The sequence below is a fragment of the Pinus tabuliformis genome, chromosome 8 (assembly GCF_031772625.1).
Source record: "Pinus tabuliformis cultivar Carrire ecotype Pingquan chromosome 8, CPIR1, whole genome shotgun sequence".
NCBI lineage: Eukaryota > Viridiplantae > Streptophyta > Pinopsida > Pinales > Pinaceae > Pinus > Pinus tabuliformis.
Window position 1 is genome coordinate 1761297900 of NC_142294.1, and position 23706 is coordinate 1761321605.

Consider the following 23706-nt stretch of genomic DNA (forward strand, 5'->3'; position numbering starts at 1 on the left):
TTACTTCTTCCATGAAATATTATGTCACTACTATTTTCACATCTCCAATTTCTACCTCAACTCCATCAAATGCTCAGGCAAAGGACTTTGTTACTTCTTTGTCATAGCCGTTACTTTTTTCTACAAATTCCAACCATTGTGCTTGCTATAACATCTGTTTGACTTGTGGATAACCCTCCATGAATTTCTTCCCATCCAGCTCTATCCTCATAATAACCCCCATGTTGGCGAAATCTCAACCTGCAATTTCTTCTTTTGACAAGGTTATGGAGCGAAAATGGCTTTGGAAAACTGAGTATGGATGAGAATGAAATCGTCAATGGAAATGAGTGAAAAATGATTTCGGGAAAACAGAGTATGAAATGAGGGCAGAATTATCAGGGTTTATGGAGTGGAGTATTTGCACAATGATGAATGATGAATGGGCTTACAACCAACTTCGTTGATAGGACATAGTATTTATAATTAAATATGAAGTTGAATAGTAATGATTACTTCAAATGGCGGTAGAAACGTTTATTTTATTTCATAATCTAATGTTTCTTACCTTTAATATTTAATCTAATATTTACATACCTTTGGATTTATAATTATAATGCTTTGATTGACCTTTGTAGATTGTCCTTGGATGCCTTCAGTTGCAAGCTTGATCATTTTCTTATGCCAAGATCTTCAATTATCCTAGTTGGTCCCTGTTAGTATCAGCTGCAGAATTTTGTTAAAGTTGCAGATTCTCAATAATTCCGTAAATGCTTATTTTGAAAATAAAAATAGGGTTACAAAGAAAATGGGAATATAACAGGGTTTAAAGACAAAATCTAGGGTGCTAAGAATACTTGGTTTTCATCCTTATTTTTTTGTTTAAACATGCCAACAGTGTTGGTTTTCATGTTTATACCTTTTATTTTCTTTTATTTATTATTTTATATATAAAGAACAAAAATCTTTGCGATTCAAGTTGGAGAGGAAGGGAAATCCTTCCTAACCACCTTCAAATCAATATTGTTTTGCAGATTTTTAACAAATTCTTTCCTTGTCAATGGTTTATGATAAATTCTCAATCAATGACCATTTACAAGGAAGATCATTTTTTCTTCATCAATGGTTCTAATCTTGACTGCACCATTATCAAAGACAGTTTCAATCTCATAAGGCCCAAGCCAATGAGTTTGAAATTTCCCTTGAAAATCTTTAAATTTTGAGTCAAAAAGTAATGCCTAATCTCCCGACTGAAATTTCCTTTCTTTTATGAATTTGTCATGCCACCTGGATCTTTTTTGTTTAACTATGTTGGTTCTTTGAATAACATCATGTCTCATCTCATCTAGTTCATTCAGTTGCTCTATTCTTTGTTTTTGTGTTTTAGATAGATCAAGACCCAATTTGACTACTTCCTTGAAGATCTTTACTTGGAACTCAATAAGAAATAAGACTTTCTTCCCAGATCAAGACCCAATTTGACTACTGCCTTGAAGATCTTTACTTGAAACTCAATAAGAAATAAGACTTTCTTCCCATAAACAAGTTCATAGGGAGTATGTCCTGTGGTTCTCCATTTGGTACAATATGCCCATAAAGCTTTTGGAAGATTTTTTTCCCAGTCTCTTTTATGAAGATGCACAGTCTTGGTAAGAATTGCTTGAATTATTTTATTGGTGGATTCCACCTGTCCATTTGCTTGTGGATGATATGGAATGGAATTTCGATGTTTGATTTGTATTCCTCCATTATATTATGTACCAACTTAGATGTAAATTGTGTATCTTGATCTATCACAATTTCCTTTGGAATACCAAAACAAGTAAAGATATCCTCAAAAAGAAATGAAACTACAACATTTTCAGTAGCAGAAGAAAGTGCTTTAGCTTCTATCCATTTTGTAACATAATCAGTGCAAACAAGAATCTACCTTTTTTATATTGATAGTGAATTAATTAGACCAAAAAAATCTAGAGCCCATTTCTCAGAAGGTTCAATGAGTACGCGAGGTTGTATGGGCATTTCATCTGAAGGAACATGTTTCTCCATTCTTTGACAATTATCACGTCTCTTAACATATTCTTTGACATCCTTAAAAAGGGAAGACCAATAATATCCTAAGAGAAGGGTAAGCAGTTATTTGATTAGCGAAGTGTTATCCACATGGTTCATCATGACAAGCATTTAATATCTTTGGTACTTCATCTTCTCTTACACATCTTCTAATGATTAAATATGGTCCTATTTTGTACAATTCTCCATTTATCCATGAGTAAGATGCAATAATTTGAATTGCCTTTCTTTTCTCTCGAGGAGACAAATATAATGGTAACTTCCCTATAGCCAAATAATTAGCAACCTCTGCAAACCAAAGAGATTTAATAGATACTACAAAAAGATATTCATGAGAAAAATTATCCTCTACAAGTACATCATTATTATCATTTAACAATGTAAACTTTGAAACGGGAACTATAAATTCAAAACGGGAACTCTGGCCAAAAAACCCCGTAAAAACATCAAAAACAGTGCTAAAAACAAAAAATGTTAATGTTGGAATAACACATTTTTTTTTCTAGGGTAAATTTTCAACATGTTTTAAAAATGGCGGTGAAAACCAATTTTTTGTGCAAAAATTGTCCAAAAAACACCCTCAAAATGAAAAGTGTTGATGTTCGAATAACACTTTGTTTTTTCAATGGTAAATTTTGTGCAAAAAACACCTTCAAAACGAAAAGTGTTGACGCTGGGATAACATTTTTTTTCAAGGTTAAAATTTCAACATTTTGAAATAATAGCGTAAAATATTTTATCATGACCTCAAAAAACATTAAAATTTCAAAAAAAATAATGAAAACATAAAATAAAATTAAAAATTAAAACAATGAAAAAACACAAAACAAAAAAAAAGGTAAAAAAAATAACAAAACATAAATTAAATATATACTGTAAAAAAAAAAAAAAAACAATTTTTTTTTAAATAACAAAATCAATAAATAAATAAATAAATAACCTATAAAAGATAAGAATTAAAAAACTAAAAAAACCTTAAAAATTATAAACAAATAAATAATTAAAAAAACATATTTAAAATAAAATGAAAAAAAAAAAAAAAAAAAAAATCTTGTAAACCATAAAAAAATTGCAAAAAAAAACAATAAAATTAAGTAGGTAAAAATAGAAAATTTTTAAAAACATTAACAAAAAAACAAAAAACTTAAAAATTAAAAACAAACTAGATTTTAAAAAGATAGAAAATTAACAAAAAAAATAAAAAATTACTAAATCTAAGATTAAAATGTTGATTACTTAAAAAAACAAATGTTATATATATATATATATATATATATATATATATATATATATATATATATAGATATATATATATATATATATATATATATATATATATATAACACAAAATAAAAAATAAAAAATGCTAAAAAAATAAAACTATCTCATAAACCATAAAAGAATTGGGGAAAAAAAAATAATAATAAATTAAAACAAACTAGATTAAAAAAAAAATAAAAAATTAACAAAAAAAATAAAAAACTAGTAAAATTAATGTTAAACACATTTAAAAAAACCTTAAAAACTGTTATCACTCAGGTTGTTCCCTTTGACTCCTGAGGGAATACGGCCGAGGTAACCACAAACCAATATTTGGATTCCAGGTCCTAGCCTACCTGCAATCAGAGAGGGCTCTCTCTTTGTAATTTAGCTTTGTTGTATGAAGTTTTATGCTAGCTATGAAGTACTGAATTTGTTTGAAGTTTGGTTGTCTGATATCTTCTAAAAGAGGAGCTTGTAAAGTTCAAAAGGTTTCATTCCATTGGGCAATTGGAGTCCATGATCGAGTGTAGCTTAGAGTATGTGATAAAGATAGCATTGCTGCAGGGCCAGATAGGTATTCATGAGACAAACTTTTGATTTAGGGAAAAGAAACGGTACGAATTCAGACAATGAAAGGCAATTAAGATTCTTTCACTATGCTGATGATAAAGAAAAACTGAATACTATTCAGGAGCAAATTTGAATTCCTGGACAGATTTCACCGTTAAAGTCAGCTTAAATGTGAGCATTGAAGAATTCCACATTCATAACCAATTCTGAAGAAAACACAATTAACAACAAAGATTGAGTTTAGGGTGTCTGGATGGACAAATCCTGAACTATTCTTTTTCCTTACCGCTAAGATCATCAAACATAGAGCATAGAAGGGTTTTGTAAACAAAGACAACATAAAACACGTTTCAAAAACAACAAAGAAAACATGAAACACAGTTCAGAAAACTTATTGCATTATGAAATAACACAGGAATCCTACAGCAGCCATCAGTCTCATCACAACATGTCCGAGCCAAGCCAAATTTGGAAAACCATCAGCTTCTTGTATTCAACACTGAGAATGTACAACGGAGCTCTCCATAATAGAATCAACAACCCCAAATAAGTTATGCGTGGGGGTATATATATAAAAGCGTTGCACAAAATATCTGAAAGATGAGTCATTAGCTCATAACTTTCTTACCAACTTTTCAAAAATAGTAGATACTACAGTTATTTCCATTAAAATAGACAAACAACAACTGTTCATTTCTGTCATAGTTCTTTGACTTTGCAACCAACTAGGTCGGCCGAGTGCTTTGCATCCATCTCGAGGAATTTCGCCTTTTGCTTCTTTATCATGGCATGACTGCTTTAGCCCCGTCATCTGCACACGTTTATTTGTGCCAAGTCATTATCCTTGTTATCCAGTTGCTCTTCCTATTGCCGCCCAGGTAGATTGAACATGTGAGTCATTGTGAAGATGCTGACTCGAAATTGATCAAAAAAGACTACAAACAAAATTTGATTTATTAGAGCAATGTTTCTATCATGCCTCTCCACCAATCTTCAGTAGGCAATTGTTGTCTCTGTATTTTAATCAGAGTCTCATCAGCTTCAGTATATTTGTAGTAATTTGGAGGTGCTTCAAAAAGGTGCTTGATCTCATGGTCAATAAAAAACAAATTTTCTAACTTCTCATAGAGAGTCTGCCCAGATGGGGGCCCCTGTTTCCTTTGAAATGCTTGCAGATGCTGTTATTTGATTTGCTGCATAATTGTTGACCCTCTTGGCATAATGTTCATGTGATAATAATCTTCCTGCACTAGTTACCAAGCTGGGAAGACCTCTGTTATGCAATGCTGTGATTTTTGCAATAAATTCATTTACCTCTGTCTGCATTTCTTGACACCTTCTGTCCAATGTCTGCACATAATTCCTCAAGGTGAGCACCCTCTTTATTAGTAAAATGGTATCAGTCCTGTCTCTGATACCCATTCCTGCTAGCTGAAGGCCAGTGCGATTGTTAAGGACTTGAATCATTCTGTTGGCTATTTCAGGCATATTCCCCAGGGATGCCCGGGCTCTTTGATTTTCTGCTTTTGCCCTGCTTAGGAGATCCATTTGCTCATGGATAGTTTCAATGGACTGCCATTGGTCTGTAATGGATTGACCAATGTTGGCCCACAGAATCTTCTTGACTTCACTTATAGTTTTGTCCAAAGTAAGCTCTTTTTCTAACTCCTTTATCCTTTTTTCCAGAGCTCTTATCTCTCTTACCCTTTCAGCCAAATTCTGCTTGGATTTGTCATATTTTTCTTCAAGCTTGGCTAACTTTTCTTTAGCCTCTTTCAGTTCAGCCATCTGTACTTCTAGAGCTTCAAGCTCCTTCATCATATTCTGCATGCTGAGGCTGGGTACCTATTCTGATGCTGCTACCTGTGTTGTCACTTCCGATGCTGGTGTTGAGCCTGAAGGGCCTGCCTCTGATGTTTGCCCAGTGGGAGGAGCTGGTGGAGTTATTATTTGAGGAGTGTCCTCAATATTAATGATTGCTGGTGGTGGCTGAGGTGTTTGCTCTTCTTGCCTTTGCTTTAGGGTCACCTCCAAAGCACCCTTTGTCTCTATCAGCCTCTTGTGTAGGGCTAAGAGCAAAGCAACCACATCTTCATCTTTCTTTTGTTGGGAAACACCTTCCGTCTGAGGGTGAAGAGTAGGTGATAGCTTAATTTGCTTTCTCAAAGCTGCTATGTCTTCATATTTTTTCTTCATTAATGCCTGCACACCCTTAGGGTCATTTGGATCATGTCCCAGCTCTATAATAATTTCTTCCAAGGACTTTATTCTGTTGTCCTTGGCTTGAGATGAAGCCTTCTCTAATTCTAACTGGGCAGTAGTGTTATGTAGAGAATTTTGCAATCTGTGCGCTAGTAGAGTTTTATCAGCCAATGTAGAATAGACCATTTCCCCTATTTGCTTGTGTAGCTCGATCCGATCCATGGGGTGGATGTCTTTGGCAAACACTTCCAAGTTAGTTCTGATGTAGTCTGCCGCTGACTGAGGTTGCTGCATGGTAGGTCTAAAGTGACTGAGAATCATCTTTCCTTCTTGAATATCATAGGCTGACATGAGTCTCTCTTGATTGGTTGGTGCCATTCTGAGCAGCTAGTTATAGAGCTGGTATCTAACCGACTCATTTCTTGCTTTTATGTCTGTGAACTGCTTTTTGATGCCTGATTCTGGTTTTGATTGTTGCCCTGAGGAGCTGACCTCCCCTCCTTGCTGTCTCTCTTGCTCCTGCTGAAAGGAGTTGGCTGATGCTTCTGTACTAGGAGGAACCATGCCCATAGTTTGTCTTTCAGGCATTTCCTCCTCAGAGAAGGGATTGAGTCTTTTCCTTTTCTCACTTGGCTGATTTGTTGAAGTAGTGAGAGGAGTTTCCTCTTGCCTATCTCTTTTCCTCATTCTTTCTTCATTTGCAGGTGTCTGTAAAACTGTAGTTTCAACTGTTACCTCCTGCCTTGGAGGGATTTGCTCTTGGGTTAGCTGCTCTGTGGAGGCAGGCGCTTTAGCCATTTCTTCTTGCTGCTCTACTTGCTGCTCCAAATTGGGAAGTGACTCCTCTTATTGTACTTCTTTGCCTTTAGCTATGTTTGCTGCTTGACCAGTTGCTTTGGCAGACTGCTGGGGAACAGTGGATGATGAAGCAACTACTCCAAGATGTGTAGGAGCTGGTGAGGAAACCTGTCCAAAATATTCCAAGTCAACTGCTTTTTCAAGACTCTTTACTGCTTTTTGTGCTAACTCTTCCTCAGAATAATCCTCCACTAATGTGCCTTCTATCCACTCTAGTTGATTAGCATATTTTTCAATTTGAGGAATGCTAAAGTGGTCATAGCTGGCAAGCCTGTATTTAATTCTCCTAAGGCTAATGAAACGATTGGGATCATAAGGTGCCCAATAGAAACTTTTTTGCAGCAGGAATCTCTTTAGGATCTTGTCTGCCTCCTCCCAAGCTTCTTCTCTTTTATTGAAAATAAATGGACCTAATTGGTGCTTGATTTTCAGCTGTGCCTTCTTGTTTTTGCTTTGAAAGTGGATCATGTCTGCATTGCCAAATCGCCGGAAGTATTCTAAGGCAAAAAGTCTCATGGGAACATACTTATGCAGTCTGTATGGGGCTAGCTCACAGCCATATACTCTGATTACTGTGTGGTCTTGGTAAAAGTACCAATCTCCAATGCTATAGTTCTTTGAAAGCTGGAGGATCTTCTGCATTTCATCGGTGAGTCTAGGAGGAGGAGAACTCTGTAGCAGGGACAAGGCTGGATGAATGAACAGATCAATGAACTCACAGTAGTTGTATGGAGAGTAAAAGATATGGTGACAGACTGGTGTCCAGAATATCACTGACCTCCTGTTTCCTTTTGCATCCAGCTTTTTGAGAAAAATAGGGAAACTGTTAGGCTGATTGTATAATATCAAATGATATATGTATGAGGTATATTTGAATACTCTCTCTCTCTCCAGATTCATGAATTGCTCATGAATTCTGTCAGCAATGAATGTGGCATAATCATACTGGACAGCAGGGGGTTGTCCTGGAGTGAACATGGATAGCATTACCAGGATTGTTTCATCCACATACTCACTGGTATTGTAACCCAGGATGTAGGATATCATATCTACTAGTAGTCTCCCTGTTTCATTGAATCAGAAATGTAGATAAGGAAGAGGTTGCCGGGGCTGGTAATCTGGCTGCATGAACAATTGGCCAATCCTTGTGACCTCTGAGCTGGGCAGCTTGGTACCTTGTTTGAGCAGAAAATTCATAGAAAGGGGCACCAGAGGTTTAGTTGGCTCAAAGCTTAGCATCTCATTTATGGATTGAGGAGTGATGTGAAATAAAACAGTCCCAGATGGAGCCAAAACTTCTCTTTGAGTGGGTTCATAGTGTTCACAACACTGATGGATGAAGTCTGGGAACACATTCACTTGTGGAAGATAATAGATGGGCAAGTTGGACTCCCAGATACCCATGTCATCAGCACCGCTTATGTGTTTCCTCTTTAGCTAACAAACGGTTTCTATGTGATATCTGTTGCTTATTTCAACCATTTCTTTCATTTGATAATCCCGGTCAGCAAGGGCCAACCATTCTAGGTTCTTATGTGGGGCATTCAGGGGTGCAATGTTCAATGCCACAGGGGACTCCATTGTTTAGTTGTCACTTGGAGTTGAATTGTACTTGAATTTTGAACAAAGGTAACACTGAGCAGTGAATTTTTATGGATAAAGTAATTTGCAGAGAGAAAAGGGGTAAATTGGGTGAAACAGAGGTAAAATGCTGCTGAGAGAAGGGAAAAGGATGAGTTATAATGCAGTGGTTCGCCTTGCGAAGTGAGAAATGCTGGACAAAGGGTCTGAGCTAAAATGGTGCAGTGAGTACGGGAATTGAACGGATTTAGAGCCGGGACGCCCCTCTGATAGACTTTTAGTTTAATTTTGCAGTTACAGGGAAATTGACTGGTTAATTTGAATTTTTAACAGTGGAGGACTGAAAACCAGGTTGCGCAGAGGAATGGTAAATACCTGGAAATTACGCAGCCAGGGGGGTGCTGACAGTGGTGAATCTGTGGCGGCAGCAGCTCAGGGTTGAAATTTCTGGAGGTTGGCGAAAACGACGTAAAATGGCATGCAGGCGGCAGAAAACTCTTCCAATGAAAAATGAGGAAAAACATGACTTTTGTGCGAAATATGAAAAAAATCGATTTTTGGCGCCTTTTTATGAATGATGTCAGCATGACGTCATTGCTCAGGTCCGGGTACGACGGGATGACGTGGTGACGCGTGACTGGGCTGAGGTGGACGAGTGACGGGGCGGCCATGTTGGATTGACGGGTAAATAGGAGCTGACATGACTTGCTGACGTAACGCTGACGTGATGTTGACATGGGCTGGAAAGGAAAGGCGGTAAGCGGTTTTATCGGACCGCTTTTGGTACGGGCCCGGTATTTGTTGGAAGCCGCCCGATACAATCAGAAACTGACACGCGCCCCAGGGAATACGTCAGCCGACTGACAATTTCGGGCGCTAAAGGTCGGACGGCGGAGGTGGTCCGAAATCGCCGAGGACCGTCGGATGGGAGGGCCCGGATCTGACGGATGACAGACAGTGAAAATGCCAGCGCGATACGGCGGGACCCGGCGACCCTTTTAATTATTTTGTTTTTTGGTAAAATGCGCCGAGATATAAAACATTGGATAAACGGCTAGAGTGGGTTTTTTGCAAAAATTTATAAAACAATCGGGAGAAACATGAATTTATAATTTGTAAGGTGGGTTAGGGCTATTAAATCAACCAAATGTTAATTTAATCCCCGAATACAGTATGAACATCAATTTACATTAGAATTCGACTTCATTATACTTTCACACTTTAGGGTATATGGCTAAATTTCCCAAGGGGAGGATATATACATATCTTGGGATTTTTTGCATAAAAATGCTATAATACTAGGGGAAAGGGAAAAGTTAGGGAGTTATATAGTAAGATTAGAAGTTAATATGGATTTAAAGTGTGAAAGAAGAACTGAAGGCTAAGTTTAAGAAGTAAACTTAGGTTTGGAAGCATATGAGAGTGGGGAATGATTTTACATAGGAAATGTGGCTTTCTTGTGTGATGGAAACCAACACCTTGGCTTGATGTTACTACAATCTTAGAGTGATGTTAGGACTGGATGGGGAGATCCCACTGGTCCACTGAGGGGATGTTAGAAAGAAGTTTTGTGGGGAATGATGGGGAAGTTAGACATGCTTCCATGCTTTGTTATCAAGATGCTGAGTAGATATCTATGTTCTTGGCAATATATGCTTTCTTTGTCAAGGCCAGTAACATGAAGGAAATCAAGCTTCTACAATCCCTGTCTACCTAACCATCTTAGTACCTAGCATTTTTTATTACTTCAAGGAGGGTGCATCTAGACTTGCAAACCCTCAATTGCTCTTTTCTTTTTCTTTTTCAAATGCCTTTCTATCTAAAACTATCCTTATTACTTCCAAGGGCCCAGATTAAGCAGTTGGGCACCTTTATTCTCTACCTAACTATTAATCTGCCAAGATTAAACTGTTTGGACAGATTCTCATTCTCTATTCTACAACATCAATTTAAACATGGCATGATCCAGATTAAACTGTTGGATCACCCATCAACAAGTAGGACATCAACAAAATTGTTTACAGATGTGTTTTTACACACAAATATGGGACCTTTGCATCATCAAAGTAGAACATATTTGGAATTTCCCCTGCCAATCATGATATATGAAACCTATTGGTATAGGAAGCTAACAGTGGCTCCACTTGGGGATGGTTTTTCCATATGAAAGACCAAGAACAGCAGGTCAGAATTCCTTGGTCCTTGCCCTTTGCCAAAATCAGGAACTTTTGCTTTCTAGATAACCAAAACTGGAGCTTTGCAAGGCAAAACAAAAAAAATCTTGAAGTAGTACCTTTTCCCTTGATCATTCCCAAAATTTGCGAAACTGGAACTCTATTTGCCTACTGAAAATAAACTACTAAAAACAACTATTAATGTACAAGGCAACCTTGGGTTATATACATGGAAAGTAGTCAAAATAGTGCTTTAACATTCGGCCATTTACAGGGCCCTCTTCAACCTCAGTGCCATCCAGATTTTTTAAAAAATATGTGTTGTTTCCTTGCACTGCTTGAATGACAAAGGGCCCTCTCTAGAGGGAATCAAATTTGCCATGTTTTCCCTTGTCCTCTCTTCTTGAATCCCATTTAATCACTTTATTCCCAATGAAAAAATCCTCTGCTTTGGTTCTTTTGTCAAAGATTTTCTTGAGTTTCTCTTGTAAAACTTGAACTCTGTTGTACACTTGGTCTCTAGTTTGCTGCAAACAGATGGTTTGGTTAATTCTTCTTTGTATATCATTGGGCTCAGCTAGAACTTCTTGAAGTACCTTGATGACAGGAACCCCCAGTGATGAGGGAAACTTGACCTCCATACCATAAACCAACTCATATGGGCTGGTCCCAATAGATCTCTTGGTTGTCAATCTGTCTGCCCATAAGGCATTTACAAGCTTTTTGTGCCAATTTTTCTTGTTTTCCTCCAATATCTTCTTGATGATGTTAATAAGGCTCTTATTAGATGATTCAGCTAAACCATTGCCTTGAGGATAGTATGCTGTGGAGTGGCCCAAAGTGATATGAAACTTATGGCAAAAGTTGACCATTTTCTTGGATCTGAAGGCAGCAGCATTGTCTGTAATGATCTTTTCAGGGCAACCAAATCTAGACAAAATATTAGTTTCAAGGAATTGAATGATAGTGGAGTCATTTGCTTGTCTGCATGGAACAGCCTCAATCCACTTGGTAAAATAATCTGTGGCTGTTAAGATCCATTTGTGCTGACCTGAAGATGAAGGATGAATTTCCCCAATAAAATCTAAGCCCCATTGTTGAAAAGGCCTCTCTGTTGAAATGGGCTTAAGGGGTAATGGTAGCAATTTTCTTTTGCCTTCAAATATCTGACACTTATGACATGAAGTAACAAATTTCTTGACATCTGCAAATATAACAGGCCAATAGTAGCCAGCCCTTAATATCTTATCCACATTAGATTTCCAATACAGATGTCCTCCACAATCCCCTGCATGAAAACCTATCATAACATTGTCAGTTTGATTCACAGTTAAACAATTAAGCAATATACCTTCATGATTTTTCCACAATAAGGCACCATCTGCAACACAAAATTTAGAAGCTTTCATTCTTAGAAATCTGCTTTTAGTTCTGGACAACCCTGGGGGAGCACACAGGTTTTGCAATATATAACAAATATCAGCATACCAGGGGGATTGTTCAAAGGCTATATTGATCTGTGGAGTCGCCAGCTCCGGTTCATTGTCCAGTTCATTGATGTCTAAGGCTTGAAAGTTTGTTTCAGACATTAATTTGGCTAAACCCTGTCCTTTTATCAGCTTAGTGGGTTTTATCTCAATATCATACTCAAGAATGCTAGCAATCCACTTGCCTCTTTTGCCTTCTAGCCCTTCTTGAGTCAATATGTCTTTCACAATAGCATTTGGCACATAAGTAGTGACATGAGAGTATAGAATATAAATTCTAAAATCTTTAATGGCCTTAACCAGGGAATAGGCCTGCTTTTCCATGATCTGATACTTTAAGGGTGCATCTCTAAGGGCTCGGCTGAAAAAGGCAATGGGCTTCTCATTCCCTTGCTCATCCTTCTACAGTAAAACAGCAGCGATAGTATGTTGGGAGGAAAAGGAGAAAATAATGAAGTCCCTATCAAATTGGGGGCTTGTAAGGACTGGGGTTTGAGTCAAGGCGGTCTTGATGCCCTCAAAGGCTTGTTTGGCCTCCAACGTCCATTTCACTTTGGAATATTTTTTCAACATGTGGTTTAGCAGCCTTATCAATTCTGCTAGGTTTGGGATAAATCTTCTTAAAAAGTTGATTTTTCCCAAAAAGGCTTGCAATTCTTTTATATTTCTCGGTTGTGGGACTTCTAGAATGGCTTGAATTCTGTCCGGATCAATTCTAATTCCCTCTTTTGAAATAATATGACCTAGCAACTTACCCTCCTCTAGACCAAACAGAGACTTCTTGGGATTTAAGGAAATGCCATATTTCCTACATGTCATAAATATTTGCCTTAGATGTCTAAGGTGCTCTTGGTCTGATTTTGAAAAAGGGGTGAGGTCATCAAGGTAAACAACTAGGAAATCATGTATCTCCTTGGCAAAGGCAATATCCATTGCCCGTTGAAAGGTAGCTCCTGCATTTTTCAGTTCGAAAGGCATTTTGACATATTTAAATGTTCCCCATGGGGTTGTGAATGTTGTTTTATCCTGATCATCAGGGTGGACCAGGATTTGATTGAAGCCTGAAAACCCATCAAGTAATGAAATTCTTGAAGCCCCCACCACTCTTTGGAGGATGTGATCCATTTTGGGTAAGGGATAATTGTCTTTGAGGGATACTTGATTCAAATTTCTTAAGTCAACACAAAGCCTAATTTCACCTGTTTTCTTCCTTGTAGGAACAAGATTGGAAACCCATTCTGAAAATCTAATGGGTGCTATAATACCTGCTTCAAACGTTTTTTGTACATCTTTCTCAATTAAAGGGAGAAGAATCAGATTAATTCTCCTTAGTTTCTGCTTGAAAGGCTTTTGATTTGGTTTGAGAGGAATAGTATGTTGAATGACTGAAGTATCATAGGATTTTAAGTCCTCATAACTCCATGCAAACACATCTTGGAACTCTTTAAAGAGATCGACATACTTCGGCTTCTGATCAGGGGGCAAAGATTTTGATAGTTTTATTATCTTGGGTTTTTCAATTGTTCCAATGTTGCATTCTTCAATGGCAACATTTAGGGGCTGCATATTTGGTTTCCTAGGAATATCATTCGAGTCAAAAATGTCTTCCAAAGGAGTCAGGCCTGTGGGTAAAAAATTGTCTTTTAATTCTATAACTTCAGCCTCTGCTCCAGCTATTTCATCAAGATTGATTTGTTTAAGCTATTGCACATTCTTCTTATCAAAGGTTGTTGGATGAAGTATTTGGCTTGCTGTTTTAGCTGATATAGTTGTTTGACCTTGATTGCTTTGTTGTTGTGAGTCATTTACAGCATCAGCATCAATATTTAAACCTGAAAATTCTTGTTGCAAAGTTAAAAAGTTGTTTATCTGTGTATCATCTTCAAATACTTGCCAGTCTTTGACATTGTTTGGGACAGAAGGTCTGTGCTTTATCTCAGCTGTAAAACAATGGTTGGGTTCAAAGGGCAATTTGCAAGTGCTAGCAAACGTAGCCAGACTATGTGCATGAAGGTTGTGAGTTCTGGAAATCTTGCTAAGTTGGAATTCAGTTAAAGTGTTGAGTATTTCAGTAGCAGTAGATCTGTATGCTCTCAGTCTGTTGTCATTAGTGACAGAACTGCCTTTCATTTGTTGGATAATGAGGTCAGAATCTCCCAGAATTGACACTTTTGTTTCCTGTAAGGATTTGATTAATTTGAGCCCTAGTAGGAGGGCTTCATACTCCGCCATGTTGTTAGTGCATCTGAAATTTAGCCTATAGGCACGACCCTTTGCATGATTGTTTTGCCTATTGTGGATCCATACCCCTGCTCCTACTCCTAATCTGTTAACTGAGCCATCAAACTCAAGGTACCAAAGGATGCCTTGATCTTGGGCAGTATTAGGAGATTCAGTTGAATTTGGAATGGACAATTGAGATTCTTGTTTTTTATGTGATTTATCTTCTAAAACAGTCTCAAGGTTTTGGGCAACTGACTGCTCAATTGTGAGTGTTTCTTGTTCCAGGACCAAAGGTTTATCATCAGCTATAGGGCAAGCATCATCATTAAACAAGATAAAAGAATCCATGTCAGAATGAATTGCATAAATAGGAAAGTTTTGGGGTTTATCCTCACTGCTCACCACATATTTCATCAATGTCTCTCTGTACAGTCTCTTTGGTTGCCCAAAGACTGATATGGTGGCATAGGACATGTCTAATTGGAGGGATCCCTGGAGTTTGGCTCCCCAGGATCTTGATAAAAGCATCCCATACTTAGGTGGGATATCAGCTACAACCACATCCATCAGGATAGTTTTGTTTGGGTATTGGACTAGAGAAACACACAAATCTTTGATTAGGCCCAAACATTTGACCTGGCTGGAGTCAAATGAAAATAAATCCTTGTATGGTCTTGTAATGTCTAAGTTTAGTTTCTCCATTACAGATTTAGGCATGAGGTTATGTGAGGCTCCTGAATCAAACATTGCATTATGTAGTATCTTGTCATGGATGTGCAGGCTAACATAAAAGGGTAAAACTCCTGTGTTTATTGTTTTTCCATCAACTTCTGGACCAAAAAGTAATTCAGGTGTATCATCCAATACATTTACATCATCTTTATTCTGAGTTATTTGGAGGGACTTTTTGATTTGCTGCTTATATATGTCATGTTTAGCAAGTTCTGAGAGGGGAATGGCTATCTTCAATTTGCCAATTTCAGCTTCTAGGTCAAAGGGTTTTTCAGATTGAGCCTTGGTATTATGACTAGCAGATTTTTCTTTCTCAACTGTATTCTTAGAGCTTTTGTCTTGATTTTCAATTTCATCTTGGAGTATATCTGTTTTGATAGCCTTTTGAGGAGAGTTACTCGGATTGGGTTCTGAAAAAGATGTTGCCCATGGCTGTTTGCTTGGGGGGTATGTTTCAGTCACATCTTCTACTGTTACTTCTTTTAGGTTTGAATCTGTTGTGTCAATTGGTTCTATGAGGGTGACCTTCTCCTTTATCATCTTGGGCTGTTTAGTATCCTTTTTGACAGGTTCTGGCACATTAATGGTTCTGCTTCTCAGTTTGTATTGTTTATGAACTTCATAAACAGCTGTGTCATAGCCTTGTTTGAAGTCAAATGACTCTCCAGATTTGGTTTGGAATTGATTAATATTGTCATCTTCCTGATCTTCTTGGCTTAGAAAAACCTGTTGTTCATCATTTAAGCCCATCAAATTAATGTGAGTGTCATCTATCTGTTCGCTAGAGGTAGATGCTTCAGTATAGTTTTCTTGGAAAGGAGGTCTTATGTCTTGTTCTGGGCCAGCCCTTCCAGTATTTGGATTTTGGTTTTTTCTGAAATTTGGATTTCTGACAGCATTATTTTGTGGTCCCTCCCATGATGATTTCCTTTCAACTGATTCTACTCTATCTCCAAGTCTATGCATACCAGTGATTATTGCATCTAGCTTCTGATCTAAGGCCGAGGGTTCTTCTTTGAAAGTAGTCCTTCTCTCAGTCCTTGCCCTATTTCTTTTGGCTATCAGGTTAGCCTCCACACTAACCGCTATATCTTGCATTTCTGCTAAAGTTTGGGGGGCTCTTTCTCTTAATTGATATGCCATGTCTGAGTCAAACCCATCAGGAAAGGTGTATAAGGCCAGATCAGGTGGAGGCCTAAGATTTTGCGGGATGGCATTGTATACATTGTTGAATCTAGCACAATAGTCCAGGACAGCTTCTTGAGGGCCTCTTTTTATGGTATTGTATTCCGATAGTATATGAAGTGGATCTTTCTTCTTTTCCCATCTGTTTAAGAAGGTTTGGTAGAGGGCTTCTGGGTCACCAATAGAATTTGCTGGAAGAGATCTAAACCAGGGCCTTACATCTCCTGTCAAGCTTTGAACAAAGATTTTCATTCTTACCCCATCATCATCTATCTCATAATTTTCAAAATAGTCTTGCATTTTCTTGGTATGCTGAAGGGCTGTGTAGGTACCAACACCATCAAAATAGGAGATCTTAGTTTGGTAATCCTGAGGCATAGCCCCTGGATTTGCTGGTAACTGTAAAGGGGCATACCTATTAGCCATGTTTACTGGGATAACTAGGACAACAGGAACAAACGGGACAAGTGGAGGAAAGGGGATGAGAGGAGTATGTGCAGTTAATGGAGGAGTTGAAAAAGCACTTTGTGAAGTGGATGTAGAACTAGGAGAATGTGGAGCTGTGATATGGGGATGGAAGGAAATTTTAGCAGGTGTGGGAACGTTGCTTTGAAATCCTGCCTCAGGGATTGAATCTGAGAAAGTTTCTTCCGCTTCTTGTTTCCTAAGAGTCCTTGGAATCAGATTTGGATTTTCAAACACAGGTGATGGATCTGGATCTGGATTAGATCTGGTGTAACGAGTCTTCTTCTTAGGAGCCAGCTTCTATGCTTGTTTTTGGGAAATTCTTTAGGAAATGTTATTGTTTCAAAGAGACTGATCAAATTGTGGAACAACTGTATGGAGCTTAAGACTGAATAAAGATTGACTGAAGCAGCTTTTATATACTCCTGTGAATGCAAAGCAAACACAGTTTCTAAGGCTCTCTGGCTGTCATTCAGGCTTTATCTACAGCATTAAGAAGCAGACAGAGGTTTGAAAAATTCGTTCAGTTCCCCAGTGGAGTCGCCAATTATGTTATCACTCAGGTTGTTCCCTTTGACTCCTAAGGGAATACGGCCGAGGTAACCACAAACCAATCTTTGGATTCCAGGTCCTAGCCTACCTGCAATCAGAGAGGGCTCTCTCTTTGTAATTTAGCTTTGTTGTATGAAGTTTTATGCTAGCTATGAAGTACTGAATTTGTTTGAAGTTTGGTTGTCTGATATCTTCTAAAAGAGGGGCTTGTAAAGTTCAAAAGGTTTCATTCCATTGGGCAATTGGAGTCCATGATCGAGTGTAGCTTAGAGTATGTGATAAAGATAGCGTTACTGCAGGGCCAGATAGGTATTCATGAGACAAACTTTTGATTTAGGGAAAAGAAACAGTACGAATTCAGACAATGAAAGGGAATTAAGATTCTTTCACTATGCTGATGATAAAGAAAAACTGAATACTATTCAGGAGCAAATTTTGAATTCCTGGACAGATTTCACCGTTAAAGTCAGCTTAATTGTGAGCATTGAAGAATTCCACATTCATAACCAATTATGAAGAAAACACAATTAACAACAAAGATTGAGTTTAGGGTGTCTGGATGGACAAATTCTGAACTATTATTTTTCCTTACCGCTAAGATCATCAAACATAGAGCATAGAAGGGTTTTGTAAACAAAGACAACATAAAACACGTTTCAAAAACAACAAAGAAAACATGAAACACAGTTCAGAAAACTTATTGCATTATGAAATAAAACAGGAATCCTGTAGCATCCATCAGTCTCATCACAACATGTCCGAGCCAAGCCAAATTTGGAAAACCATCAGCTTCTTGTATTCAACACTGAGAATGTACAGCGGAGCTCTCCAGAATAGAATCAACAACCCCAAATAAGTTATGCGTGGGGGTATATATACAAAAGCGTTTCACAAAATATCTGAAAGATGAGTCATTAGCTCATAACTTTCTTACCAACTTTTCAAAAATAGTAGATACTACAGTTATTTCCATTAAAATAGACAAACAACAGCTGTTCATTTCTGTCATAGTTCTTTGACTTTGCCACCAACTGGGTCGGCTGAGTGCTTTGCATCCATCTCGAGGAATTTCGCCTTTTGCTGCTTTATCACGGCATGACTGCTTTAGCCCCGTCATCTGCATGCGTTTATTTGTGCCAAGTCATTATCCTTGTTATCCAGCTGCTCTTCCTATTGCAGCCCAGGTAGATTGAACATGTGAGTCATTTTGAAGATGCTGACTCGAAATTGATCAAAAAAGACTATAAACAAAATTTGATTTATTAGAGCAATGTTTCTATCATGCCTCTCCACCAATCTTCAGTAGGCAATTGGTGTCTCTGTATTTTAATCAGAGTCTCATCAGCTTCAGTATATTTGTAGTAATTTGGAGGTGCTTCAAAAAGGTGCTTGATCTCATGCTCAATAAAAAACAAATTTTCTAACTTCTCATAGAGAGTCTGCCCAGATGGGGGCCCTGTTTCCTCTGAAATGCTTGCGGATGCTGTTATTTGATTTGCTGCATAATTGTTGACCCTCTTGGCATAATGTTCATGTGATAATAATCTTCCTGCACTAGTTACCAAGCTGGGAAGACCTTTGTTATGCAATGCTGTGATTTTTGCAATAAATTCATTTACCTCTGTCTGCATTTCTTGACACCTTTTGTCCAATGTCTGCACATAATTCCTCAAGGTGAGCACCCTCTTTATTAGTAAAATGGTATCAGTCCTGTCTCTGATACACATTCCTACTAGCTGAAGCCCAGTGCGATTGTTAAGGACTTGAACCATTCTGTTGGCTATTTCAGGCATATTCCCCAGGGATGCTCAGGGTCTTTGATTTTCTGCTTTTTCCCTGCTTAGGAGATCCATTTGCTCATGGATAGTTTCAATGGACTGCCATTGGTCTGTAATGGATTGACCAATGTTGGCCCACAGAATCTTCTTGACTTCACTTATAGTTTTGTCCAAATTAAGCTCTTTTTCTAACTCCTTTATCCTTTTTTCCAGAGCTCTTATCTCTCTTACCCTTTCAGCCAAATTTTGCTTGGATTTGTCATTTTTTACTTCAAGCTTGGCTAACTTTTCTTTAGCCTCTTTCAGTTCAGCCATCTGTACTTCTAGAGCTTCAAGCTCCTTCATCATATTCTGCATGCTGAGGCTGGGTACCTGTTCTGATGCTGCTACCTGTGTTGTCACTTCTGATGCTGGTGTTGAGCCTGAAAGGCCTGCCTCTGATGTTTGCCCAGTGGGAGGAGCTGGTGGAGTTATTATTTGAGGAGTGTCCTCAATATTAATGATTGCTGGTGGTGGCTGAGGTGTTTTCTCTTCTTGCCTTTGCTTTAGGGTCGCCTCCAAATCACCCTCTGTCTCTATCAGCCTCTTGTGTAGGGCTAAGAGCAAAGCAACCACATCTTCATCTTTCTTTTGTTGGGCAACACCTTCAGTCTGAGGGTGAAGGGTAGGTGATAGCTTAATTTGCTTTCTCAAAGCTGCTATGTCTTCATTTTTTTTCTTCATTAATGCCTGCACACCCTTAGGGTCATTTGGATCATGTCCCAGCTCTATAATAATTTCTTCCAAGGACTTTATTCTGTTTTCCTTGGCTTGAGATGAAGCCTTCTCTAATTCTAACTGGGCAGTAGTGTTATGTAGAGAATTTTGCAATCTGTGCGCTAGTAGAGTTTTATCAGCCAATGTAGAATAGACCATTTCCCCTGTTTGCTTGTGTAGCTCGATCTGGTCCATGGGGTGGATGTCTTTGGCAAACACTTCCAAGTTAGTTCTGATGTAGTCTGCTGCTGACTGAGGTTGCTGCATGGTAGGTCTAAAGTGACTGAGAATCATCTTTCCTTCTTGAATATCATAGGCTGACATGAGTCTCTCTTGATTGGTTGGTGCCATTCTGAGCAGCTGGTTATAGAGCTGGTATCTAACCGGCTCATTTCTTGCTTTTATGTCTGTGAACTACTTTCTGATGCCTGATTCTGGTTTTGATTGTTGCCCTGAGGAGCTTACCTCCCCTCCTTGCTGTCTCTCTTGCTCATGCTGAAAGGAGCTGGTTGATGCTTCTGTACTAAGAGGAACCATTCCCATAGTTTGTCTTTCAGGCATTTCCTCCTCAAAGAAGGGATTGAGTCTTTGCCTTTTCTCACCTGGCTGATTTGTTGAAGTAGTGAGAGGAGTTTCCTCTTGCCTATCTCTTTTCCTCATTCTTTCTTCATTTGCAGGTGTTTGTAAAACTGTAGTTTCAACTGTTACCTCCTGCCTTGGAGGGATTTGCTCTTGGGTTTGCTGCTCTGTGGAGGCAGGCGCTTCAGCCATTTTTTCTTGCTGCTCTACTTGCTGCTCCAAATTGGGAAGTGACTCCTCTTGTTGTACTTCTTTGCCTTTAGCTATGTTTGCTGCTTGACCAGTTGCTTTGGCAGACTGCTGGGGAACAGTGGACGATGAAGCAGCTACTCCAAGATGCCTAGGAGCTGGTGAGGAAACCTGTCCAAAATATTCCAAGTCAACTGCTTTTTCAAGACTCTTTACTACTTTTTGTGCTAACTCTTCGTCAGAATAATCCTCCACTAATGTGCCTTCTATCCACTCTAGTTGATTAGCATATTTTTCACTTTGAGGAATGCTAAAGTGGTCATAGCTGGCAAGCCTGTATTTAATTCTCCTAAGGCTAATGAAACGATTGGGATCATAAGGTGCCCAATAGAAACTTGTTTGCAGCAGGAAGCTCTTTAGGATCTTGTCTGCCTCCTCCCAAGCTTCTTCTCTTTTGTTGAAAATAAATGGACCTAATTGGTGCTTGATTTTCAGCTGTGCCTTCTTGTTTTTGCTATGAAAGTGGATCATGTCTGCATTGCCAAATTGCCGGAAGTATTCTAAGGCAAAAAGTCTCATGGGAATATACTTTGGCAGTCTGTATGGGGCTAGCTCACAGCCATATACTCTGATTACTGTGTGGTCTTGGTAAAAGTACCAATCTCCAATGCTATAGTTCTTTGAAAGCTGGAGGATCTTCTGCATTTCATCGGTGAGTCTAGGAGGAGGAGAACTCTGTAGCAGGGACAAGGCTGGATGAATGAACAGATCAATGAACTCACAGTAGTTGTATGGAGAGTAAAAGATATGGTGACAGACTGGTGTCCAGAATATCACTGACCTCCTGTTTCCTTTTGCATCCAGCTTTTTGAGAAAAATAGGGAAACTGTCAGGCTGATTGTATAATATCAAATGATATATGTATGAGGTATATTTGAATACTCTCTCTCTCTCTCCAGATTCATGAATTGCTCATGAATTCTGTCAGCAATGAATGTGGCATAATCATACTGGACAGCAGGGGGCTGTCCTGGAGTGAACATGGATAGCATTACCAGGATTGTTTCATCCACATACTCACTGGTATTGTAACCCAGGATGTAGGATATCATATCTACTAGCAGTCTCCCTATTTCATTGAACCAGACATGTAGATAAGGAGGAGGTTGCCGGGGCTGGTAATCTGGCTGCATGAACAATTGGCCAATCCTTGTGACCTCTGAGCTGGGCAACTTGGTACCTTGTTTGAGTAGAAAATTCATAGAAAGGGGCACCAGAGGTTTAGTTGGCTCAAAGCTTAGCATCTCATTTATGGATTGAGGAGTGATGTGAAATAAAACAGTCCCAGATGGAGCCAAAACGGCTCTTTGAGTGGGTTCATAGTGTTCACAACACTGATGGATGAAGTCTGGGAACACATTCACTTGTGGAAGATAATAGATGGGCAAGTTGGACTCCCAGATACCCATGTCATCAGCACCGCTTATGTGTTTCCTCTTTATCTCACAAATGGTTTCTATGTGATATCTGTTGCTTATTTCAACCGTTTCTTTCATTTGATAATCCCGGTCAGCAAGGGCCAACCATTCTAGGTTCTTCTGTGGGGCATTCAGGGGTGCAATGTTCAATGCCACAGGGGACTCCATTGTTTAGTTGTCACTTGGAGTTGAATTGTACTTGACTTTTGAACAAAGGTAACACTGAGCAGTGAATTTTGATGGATAAAGTAAGTTGCAGAGAGAAAAGGGGTAAATTGGGTGAAACAGAGGTAAAATGCTGCTGAGAGAAGGGAAAAGGATGAGTTATAATGCAGTGGTTCGCCTTGCGAAGTGAGAAATGCTGGACAAAGGGTCTGAGCTAAAATGGTGCAGTGAGTACGGGAATTGAACGGATTTAGAGTCGGGACGCCCCTCTGATAGACTTTTAGTTTAATTTTGCAGTTACAGGGAAATTTACTGGTTAATTTGAATTTTTAACAGTGGAGGACGGAAAACCAGGATGCGCAGAGGAATGGTAAATACCTGGCAATTACGCAGCCAGGGGGGTGCTGACAGTGGTGAATCCGTGGCGGCAGTAGCTCAGGGTTGAAATTTCTGGAGGTTGGCGAAAATGACGTAAAATGGCATGCAGGCGGCAGAAAACTCTTCCAATGAAAAATGAGGAAAAACATGACTTTTGTGCGAAATATGAAAAAAATCGATTTTTGGCGCCTTTTTATGAATGACGTCAGCATGACGTCATTGGTCAGGTCCGGGTACGGCGGGATGACGTGGTGACGCGTGACTGGGCTGAGGTGGACGAGTGACGGGGCGGCCATGTCGGATTGACGGGTAAATAGGAGCTGACATGACTTGCTGACGTGATGCTGACATGGGCTGGAAAGGAAAGGCGGTAAGCGGTTTTATCGGACCGCTTTTGGTACGGGCCGGGTATTTGTCGGAAGCCGCCCGATACAATCAAAAACTAACATGCGCCCCACGGAATACGTCAACCAACTGACAATTTCAGGCGCTAAAGGTCGGACGGCGGAGGTGGTTCGAAATCGCCGAGGACCGTCGGATGGGAGGGCCCGGATCCGACGGATGACGGACAGTGAAAATGCCAGCGCGATACGGCGGGACCCGGTGACACTTTTAATTATTTTTTGTTTTTTGGTAAAATGCGCCGAGATATAAAACATTGGATAAACGGCTAGAGTGGGTTTTTTGCAAAAATTTATAAAACAATCGGGAGAAACATGAATTTACAATTTGTAAGGTGGGTTAGGGCTATTAAATCAACCAAATGTTAATTTAATCCCCGAATACAGTATGAACATCAATTTACATTAGAATTCGACTTCATTATACTTTCACACTTTAGGGTATATGGCTAAATTGCCCAAGGGGAGGATATATACATATTTTGGGATTTTTTGCATAAAAATGCTATAATACTAGGGGAAAGGGAAAAGTTAGGGAGTTATATAGTAAGATTAGAAGTTAATATGGATTTAAAGTGTGAAAGAAGAACTGAAGGCTAAGTTTAAGAAGTAAACTTAGGTTTGGAAGCATATGAGAG